This window comes from Aethalodelphis obliquidens, unplaced genomic scaffold, assembly GCF_003676395.1.
Source record: "Aethalodelphis obliquidens isolate GAN/ISIS:26980383/991018 unplaced genomic scaffold, ASM367639v1 scaffold15, whole genome shotgun sequence".
Taxonomy (NCBI): domain Eukaryota; kingdom Metazoa; phylum Chordata; class Mammalia; order Artiodactyla; family Delphinidae; genus Aethalodelphis; species Aethalodelphis obliquidens.
In genome coordinates, this window is record NW_020837959.1 from 15,100,035 (window position 1) to 15,110,051 (window position 10,017).

The window sequence follows — 10,017 nt, forward strand, 5'->3', positions numbered from 1 at the left end:
TGCCGAAACCCGGGATCGAACCAGGGACCTTTAGATCTTCAGTCTAACGCTCTCCCAACTGAGCTATTTCGGCGCCTGCTTTGTTGTGTTTGGAGTAAACTATCACTGAACTCTTCGCGTCCGCCCCTTCCGTCTTTTCCTACTAATCACTTACAGCGTTTCTTCCTTGTCCTATTAAATGGTTATATGTTAAAAAAAAAAGAAAAAAAAATTTAAATGGTTATCCGTATCAACATTCTTCTGCCTGCTTTTTACAAGCCATGACTAAGTGCACTGTACGTTACTTACTTTTTTCAGTATAATCCAAACCTTTGGTTTAATCATCGACAGCAGGCGTCGTGAACGACCCGGTGTCCCCGCTGCGGGATTGGGGGGGCAGGGGTTGGGCTGGCCCGCAGCCCGGCGGAGCGGAGTCAAAAGCAGCGACGGCGGCAGTGCGCGCCCCTAGCTCACCACTCCCCGCCCTCAGGGCTCCGCGACTCCTCGGGGCGTGGATTCGTCTTCCCCCAGCTGGTCCCCGCGAGCCCCGTGCAGGGTGGTCCATTTGGCTTGCCCTCTGCCCAAGGAGTCGCCCCTTCCCGCTCTGACCTCTCACTTTTCACGATTAAGGTGGACAAGAAGTAGACCAGGGCATGGAGGCAGGACTGCAATCTCCCTGTGTTCCTGGGTCCTCGAAATGCTCCCTTTCCCACCACCACTTCGCACAGAGCCAGGCGCACCGTAAAAGCTTGGCGAGCTCACTGAGGACGATCAGCCAATGTCAATACTACTTCCTACACGAGTTGACGAATGTTTCTGAAGCACCAACTACCTGCCGAGCACAGACATTCTGCAATGTCCGAACATCCTATTGTCTGTTGTTGTTGTTGTTTTTCCCTCTCCAATTAAGTTGTAATTCTCTGAAGGCAGGGGTGTTAATCTCACCTACCTTTCACCCAAGTAAGTGGAAGTTTCACAGCCAGTTTTGAGGGATGGATGCATGCATGCATACGAATATGAAAGAAAAAGAAAAAAGTTTTGAACATGGGAAGTGTTTGCAATCTCTAAGGTATAGAGTCACTTTCTGAATTCCTTTGTTGTGTCATATCCAAACAGAAGAGCTTGAGATTTAAAAGAAGTCATTGGTTAAGGAAGGAAAAGGGACCAAAGAGAGCTTGGGGATGAACAAAGTTCTGTGTAGGCTTGGGGGCAGGGGGGGTTGGAGTGGAAGAAGAAGAAACTTGGAGCAGCTGCCTTGTGCGGGTCAAGCATAAAGAGATGGGGAAAGAGGGGGCTTTTATAGCCTTTCTTGTGTGTCGTGAATGTAACTACCTTTCACATTCTCAAAATACCGCAGGCAAGGCTTGAACCTGGGTGACTAGGAAAGTTAAGTTTTGATGGGATTTGGGGTACGGGTAGGGGTGAGGAAAAGGTCCAGCGTCTGAAGGGAAATGGAAGGAAGAGGACTGGAGAGATAAGAGAAGGAAGAGCACAACCAATAAACTTCTTTTATCAGAATTTAATGTAAGATCCTTCAGCAAATTACAAGATAAGAGAAACTACATTGTAATAGTGACCATTCATTGACTAAAAGTGGATTTCAGAATATAAGTGTTATGACGTATGTCATGAATTAACTGGGTGGTCACACAGCCCGGTTTGCCCAGGACAGTCCCTGTTTACCTCCTAGAATCCTGTCATGGTAGCACCCCTTTCACTCTTAAAATTATCGTAGAATGAAGGGAAAATCAATGATGTGATCACCCAACTTGTAAACTATGAAAAAGAGTCCAGCTTGGGGCTACATAATGAACTCTACCAGTTTCACTACAAGAAAAAAGATTTTTAACAATCAACTCAATATTTGTCATTGGCGTTTTACAAAGGGGACTGAAAGTTTTCAGGACTTAGTGTCATAGTTTCTGTTCTGTGCAGGAAAGCAACCTGGGACGCTGCAGTGCCTTCACAGGGAGCTGCAGAATATGTTAGATTTTTGAGGGAAACGCAGTGATACTGGACATCTGTGGGACACTGCACAAACTGCTAGGTAGTTCATAGTTTCAGCAATAGATCACTCTACAGTTCTTTCAGTGATGTCATCTCTTTGCAAAGCTAGATTTTCAGCAGTTGTGATAAAAAGCAAGTGCACGTGAAAATAAATGTGTAACAGGAAATGAGAGTAGTGGTGTCCAATCTGCTTCCAAGGTTGGAGAAACTGTGCACTCCCCAACAGGTACACACAGCCCATTGGTAAGTAATGTTGGTTGTTTAAGAATGAAATAAAAATATACCTTTCTTTTCTTTTATGTGTCTAAGTTTTTCCAAACAAAGTCATTGGACATGAATACTTAATAAATTGTTTGGGCCTGAGTACTTCATAAAAGGAACTGTTCGGTATTTCTTTTGGCCTGGGAGCATTGGAAAAACTTACTGAGACACTGAGAGCATTATGAACAGAGAAGGTTTGGAAACCTCTAGCTTAGCACCTTAGTGTTGACAGCAGGAATGAAAATTATTACTGAGTCTGGGAGAAAATCTTCTTTGTTCAGCAAGATTACAGAGGCAAGAAGAACCATCAGAACTTCCACAGAGACCAAACGCCAAGGGCTAAAGTGAAGTGAAAAATCTATGAACACACTCACAGTCGGAAGGAACAGATAAAGAAATTGGCATTCAAATCAGGGAAAGGATGTTGAAGAAGGACTCCGTGTTGAAAAGAAGCTTTGGCTGTAGTCCTGTCTTCCAAATTAGTCCAAGGATTCTGGCCAACTCCAGTCTAATTACCTATGATAACCACGAAGACTAATTATGAGAACTAACTAGAAGATCTAAGAATAACAAAACTGAAGAGAATATGTTGCATGTAGTTGTAGTAACGAATAGATTTTTGAACAGCTATCAGTTGATTATCTATCCTGAACTTTGCTCCTGGGACCCCACAGTCCAAAAAAGTAGCACTTATTTTTATTTGCCTCTGATTTCAATCAGTATTTCTCAGAAGTGTTAAAAAGATGGGAATCTATCAAAAGGACATAGGAGCCAGTTTAAAGGGGCTCTTACTGGCCAAATCTAGGATAATCCCAGTATCAAAATGAATAAGAGAAGTAATAGATTATTTACCCCTTGAATAAAATAAAAATCCATGAGTACAATAATGGGGAGAGAATGAGATTGAAGGTTCTGGCTTACAGGTGGTAACTGTCATCAACTGATAAATGTGGAAGGAGTGGTTGCATTGGAAATAGCCATTTTCCAAGCATCATAGTAAAGGCTGGTTCCGTCAAGACTGATCAATGGATGCTAAGTATGAGGGGAAGGTTGTATAATGAGGAGGATCATTGCATGGTCTCAAAGTACCTCTCCACAGATTGCTCAATAGTTTCAAGGGGGAAATTGAAACTATACAGTGGGGAAACTGGACAAATCCTTGATCTGGTCACCAAGATGAAAGTCACCAATGAAGGACACTGAGACATCATGGGCCTCCTAATGTCTGGGCCTCCTAACAGTCTGGAAGGAAATCATCTTGTCCTGGTATAAAGGGGGAGGGGTCAGCTCATTTTGCTGAATTTAAATCCACAGATGGATTCCAACCCCCTTTTTTCCCTCCCTCTCCGCTTCTCCCAAAGTGGTTTCCAGCTTTTGTATACACATCCATACGCATTAGAGTTGGGTCCATGAATGGTTAGTGTTAACAAGTGACTTTGATTTGGGCTTTGGGGAAATGAAAAATGATTTTAAAAAATGAAGTTTTTAGAACATTTTCTGAAAACTAAAATAATTTGAGGTCATTTCTGCCTAGTCAAAGGGGTGGGGAAATGTACAAAAGAGGAAGGAGTAGGCTATCATACGTGTTTGCAGCAAAGCTTAGGGGGTTCAACTGGGGGTGTAAATACAGAAGAAGGAACAGATCCCTCCCCCGTGAGGCCAGGGCAAATACGTGTCTGCTCACGATGGGGCTGCTTAGAAATGGCCTAGTTGTAAAACCTCAGATAGGGGCCTGGCCAGGGGGATATGACGATGGAACACTTAACAGAGGGGCCATTGTTTTGCTTCCTCAAGGAATGGGTCAACCCCTGTAGAAGCTGTGATACATTCAGTTTGAAGTTGGAAAGCTAAAAGTTGGAAAGCTAAGGTCCTCCACCCCTGGCCATGTGGTCGCTGGTGACTGCACTTGGGGGGCAAATAAAGTTCATGGAGAAGATCTTTTATCTCCTCTCCACTCCTTCCACGGCACAAAAAGTGTGTCCTAGGCTGTGGACCATTCACACACCCCTCGCCGTGGGACAGGTTGACGCTCACTGCAGCTCAGCTGTATGAGGAAAAACAGGGACTCTGTTCAGAAGGTCTGAATTTGAGTCCCAGCTCTGCTGGTAATTGCATGAGGACATAATCTTTGCTAAGATGCCTGATTTCTTTGGGCTCATCTATAAAATGGAAAACAATGCCTGCCACCCAGGATTGTTGTGAGCTGCAGATAAAATCGCTCCTGTTCAAATGAAATCATGTGTGTCAGCACACCCTGCCAGAGAGAAAGCTCCTCTGTATGGGTGACTGTTGGTACTATGTGTTATGATGCTTTTATTATTTAACTGAATTTACAATTATTCTATCAAGGAATAATAGCAACGGGTAAGCGAAATGTAGTGTATCCATGCAAGAGAATATTATTCAGCCATAAAAGGAAATGGAATCCTTATATACGCTATAGCATGAATGAACCTTGATAACATGCTAAGTGAAAGCAGTCATTCACAGAAAGACTAGATATTACAGTAAGTCCCCTATATACGGACCTTCGAGTTGTGAACTTTCCAAGATGCAAACATGGAGCTTACTAATGAAGACCTGATGGAATTGGAGGCCTAGAGAAAGGACGAAGAGAAACAAGAAGAAGAAGAACAATTAACTGAAGAACCAAGGAGACTCACGATGCAGGAAATGGCAAGGGGACTTTCTTTATTTGAGGAGGCACTGTTAGTCTTTGAGGCACAGGACCGGAACGTAGGACGGTACACGAAGGTTGCAGCAGCCATTCAGAATGCAATCCAGTGCTACCGTATCATCTATGATGAGAAAAAAAAGAGCTACTACCCAGACATCACTGGATCCTTTTTTCAAGAGGGTAGATAGAATTGAATCCAGCAAGGAACCAGCACCTGTGCCATCAGCGTCAGGCATGAGCGACATTGCAGCTTGCCCTCCGTCTCCTGTTGCTGACGATCCTTCAGCTCTACCGTCTCCCACCTCCTCTCCCTCCTCCAGTCAGTAACTCTTCTTGCCTGTTCCCTCGATGCCAGCCCATGGATGCCAGCTGTTGTACTGGACTACTGTACTTTTCAAGGTACTGTATTGTAAGATTAAAAATGTTTTCTTTATTTTTTGTGTTTGCTTATTTTTTATGTAGTATTTGTGTGAAAAGTATTATAAACCTATTGCAGTACAGTACTATATAGCCGATTGTGTTAGTTGGGTACCCAGGCTAACTTTGTTGGACTTACGAACAGATTGGACTTACGAACTCGATCTCGGAATGGAACTTGTTCGTACGTAGGGGACTTACTGTATATGATTCAATTCATATGACATATTCAAAATAGGCAAGTGTATAGAGACAGAAAGTAGATTAGTGGTTTCTTAAGGCTAGGAGGAAAGGATGAATTGGGGAGTGATAGCCAATGGCTATGGGGGTTTGTATAGTAAAGAAAATGTCCTAAAGTTGATTGTGGTGATGGTGGCACAGCTCTGTGAATGTACTTAAAAACCATGGAAATGGACACTTTCAGTGGGTTCATTGAATGGCATGTGAATTACGTCTCAATAAAGCTGTTACCTGAAAAACACACAGCAGCAGTTGGAATCACCCAAGGGTTCTGAACATGAAACAGTATCTTTCTCTTTATGTACTCATTAAAGGTATCTGGGTTCCTCTATCAACAATAGTAGCAGCTCACCTTGATAAGCACTGTGAGGTGCCAGGCTCTCTGTTTCATCCTCACAACACAAGTTTTGGTCCCCAGTTTAGAAATATGTAACAAAAGCTCAGAGAGGTGAAGCAGCTTGCCCTAGATCACACAGCTAGTGAGTCGCCATGCTGGGGTTTGAAAGCAGGCAGATGGGCTCCACTGCCTCCATCCTGCCCCTCACCTCCTCATATCTTCATTGAGAGCATATGTTGAAAGGTTTGGGACTCCATGAACTTTCCACTAAAATTTTGTCTCCATGAACTTTCCACTAAACTTAGATGGTTTGGGACTCCATGAACTTTCCACTAAAATTTTGTCTCCATGAACTTTCCACTAAAATTTTGTCTCCATGAACTTTCCACTAAACTTAGATGGTTTGGGCTAGTCCTATTTAAATATTTACCATGTAATTTGCCATCTGGGAGGGAAAAAAAGCAGAGTCTAACTCTTTCAGGGAATAGTTATTCTAGAAAGGCATAAACTCAGTACCAGTGACTCCATCTGACTTTACTGCCGGGCATATATTTGATCTTGAGATCATGCCAGGAAGGTGTGTGTTTGTTTCTCAGCCTTTTCTTCCACCTTCCTAGAAAGCCAGAGCTTCAGATATTATTAAAAGCCTGTGTATGTATCTGTTTTCAGAGAAAAAAAAAAGCGCGGGGTGGGGGGTTAGGTCAATTAACTGGGGAATCATTTAACATTTTGGTAAGATTTGGGGGCCCAATATGGTTTTGTGATCTACCCTGTCATGAACCCGGAAGGCTATCGGTGAGGCGTCTGCCATTCCCCACACGCTCCAGATGACTTTCCCCTTTGACGCAGGGTGGGTGGCTGTTTCCCAGCACTGTGGCAGCCCTTGCCACTAGAATAGATTAATTTTGTCATTACCCTTTCTCAATTTCTGCCTTTGACCAGAAAAAAAGAGGTTAATTGTGTGCCATTTCTCAGGAGAATGAGGTATCAGCATTTCAATTCCTGATAGTTTATGAATTGTGGGTAGCTAATTAAAACTTAAATATTAGAGGAGCTATTTCGACTGAGGCCTTTTGCAGGATTGTGAAATGCAGAGAACAAAGGGTTGTCTTTTCTTTTTATTCGGACAGCTTAAATGAAACTTCAGGCTGGAATAGAGCCTTGAATTGTTTTACCAACTGAGTATTCATTGTATTGATTCTAATTTTAATTTGCAGCCAGTGGTGTGGTATCTGAAAGCTGTTGAGGGGTGAACGCTGAGATTATTGGGAACGTGAAACAGCAGGATTTGCGTTTGGAGGCTCCGTGTGATCCTTCTTGACTTCTGAGAGACATCTTAAAGTCAGATAGGAACCACTTACAGATTCTATTAGATGTCCTTAATTGCCGTCTCAGAACTCAATAGGAATTTAGAGCTCTTCTGTTGTGCCTCACAGTTAACTGTTTGAGTTGTCCCATGGTTGATTAATGGATCTGCCACAAGCATTGGAGTTTTCTTGGTTCCTTTCCTCCCTGGTTGGCTTCCAGGCTATTCCATTTGTTTGGATACCACCAACATCACCGAAAACCTACATCTCTGGCGTGTGAATCAAGGAAGCCCCCACCCCTGCCCTACTTTGTGCAAATTAGGAAGGGCACAGCTTCAGCTGATGCAGTCCCTGCAGACACGTAGCTTGGAAAGTCAAGTGTGGCTGGATTTTAGCTCCTACCCACCTCCTGACTATGTTCCCTTGAGCTGGGCAGAACGCACACAACAGATGACAGTGGCCATGAGTCAAAGGACTCTTTCCGTCTTAAATTTCTTAGCCATGTATCTCAATATGCTTCTTGATGTAAAAGAATTTCTTCTCTTTGAAATGAGATTAGGTTAGATGAGATTGAACAGGTGTGTCCAGATGCGAACTCCTTAGACGCAAAACCAGGCTGTGCTCATTTTTCATATCCCCGACCTTCTAGTTTTTTCCTTCTATCCAAATTGAATAAGCAGCTACTAGGGCCAAGAAATAACCAGATTGGGGGAGGGAGTGACAAAGGGGCAAAGGGGCAAAGGAGCAAGGACTTTCCATTCAATCAGAAGAGTGTGGGCAAAGACTGAAGCTGGAAGGAATTTGGTGCATTCTAGGAATTGAAATAAGACCAGCAAAATTGAAGCTTGGAGATCAGGGAGAAGCACGAGGCAAGAAGAAACTGCAGGGCGGGGAAGAGGACAAATCATGGGGGCGCTCTGGGTCCATGCTAAAGATTTGGGACTTGTATCCTATGAGGAACTGGAATCTATCCAGATACTCAGTTTTAAGCACAGACATAAGCTGGTCAAACTTGTCTTTTAAACAATAACTCTGGTCATGAAAAAGGAACCACCTGGAAGGGAGCAGGGAGATCTGTGCAGAGGTCATGACCCCAGGTCAGGCAACAGACCCTGGTGAGTTGAACGTGGCACTGGTGGAAAGTAGGGGAAAGGGAACAGTTTTAAGAAACCTTGAGAAATTAAAATCAACACGATTTGGTGATGGACTGACCAAGAGCACTAGAGGAGAAAAGCGCCGAGGGTGGCCCCCTGGTTTCGGCATGGGTGACTGGACAGTATTAGTGCCACATCTTGAACTGTGGGACCCCGAGAAGTAGGTTTGGAGAGTGAAATCCTGAGGTGGGTTTTGGATGCGTTGGATTTAAAGTCGCTGTGTGTCCTCCAGGTTGAGCTGGCAGCTAAATACATATGCTCTGGCACGTGACTGAGGGTAGGTAGTGTGGAAGGCCCCGTTGAGGCTCACACCAACAATTTTTGGTGGCATCAGTCTGCCTGGTTGAATCATCGTTTAACAGTTGCTCAGGTGCTGGCACAGAGATGGCCAATGGTTACGTTGATCTAGGGTGGAGAGTAAGTCAGCTGGTTATGGAAAGGGAATTATGAGCATCTGCGTTGTTATAATGATGGAAAATGGAATTTAGAATGGATGAAGAGGGAAGAGAAGACAAAAAGGAAAGTGAAGAGGGAGGGAGAAGGCCCGTGAGCCAAGGGTCTGGCAGTCCCATAGACTAATGTATCATCAGGTGACAAATAAAGGTTAACAAACATAAATAAGATGACGTCTATGGGTTCCAGGGCTTAGAACCTGTTATCTTTGGGGGGCATTACTCAGCATACTACAGAGTACTTGCGCAAGGAAGCAGGAAGGATGGGAGGTTGTGATCACAGAATTGGGTATTTACATGTTTTCAGGACTTCACCTCCAAAATTACACAGAGTTGTCATTTTTGGAAGCGACACAGTTTCAAGTGATACTAAAGGCAAGAACAGGACCATGAGGGTGGTGTCTAAGCTAGAGGAAAGGAGGAATATTGGAGATGAGGTCAAGGAGATGAGAGCCCGGATACCAGATGGGCATTCACACAGACCTTGAAGTCACATTGGACGATGGCAGAAATGGCAGTGGCCAACTGTCAAGGTCCTCAGAGAATGAGGAAATGCTATTATAAGTCAGAAGAGGACAGAAAAGGAGGAGATGTTGGCAGGTGGAATAAAGCTAAAAGAGCAGAAGAGAAATTGTCTGGAAGCTATTTCCAACCTATATCATTCCCCTCGATCCCCTATTTCACCACTTACCCTCTTGTGATTTAGCAAATGATCACATTTTGGGGGGAAACTTTAGAAACTATGTAATTAGCATGCCTTGACATTTATTTGCAACAGCGAATCTTTGTAAAAACTTCGCTTTTTTGGACACAGTTTTGATATTGGTTTATTTTGTCTTTCTTTGAATGAGCTCATAAATTACTTGGTATTAACATGGATCGCTTCAAAAGATTTATTCTTTTGAAAAGTTTTTTGTTCCCTCCACTGCAAATGACACAAACCATGAAATCTTGAGCACAAAGAAGCATTGCTTAGTTCCCTTAGCTTGAATCATGTGGTTTTCATCAGACATGTTTCTCTTCTGGGCGGCAGTTTTAGGAGGGTTTAGTTGACCCAGCTTGTACCTCAAGCCCTAACTCTGCCAGTTTTCTTCTTCACCCACCCACCCTTGACCATCATCTCTTCCTCCTTTGAGCTAAGCCAGGCTCACAGTATCTGGCAGGAACGCTAAATCAGCACATCCCT

General features: G+C 43.6%; 1 non-coding gene across 1 annotated transcript; it reads right to left on the reverse strand.

Annotated features, from left to right (window-relative positions):
* Window positions 1–73, reverse strand: TRNAF-GAA (transfer RNA phenylalanine (anticodon GAA)). Its single transcript has one exon. It is a non-coding gene; the product is annotated as a tRNA-Phe (tRNA).
* Between the last annotated feature and the right edge of the window lie 9,944 nt (window positions 74–10,017).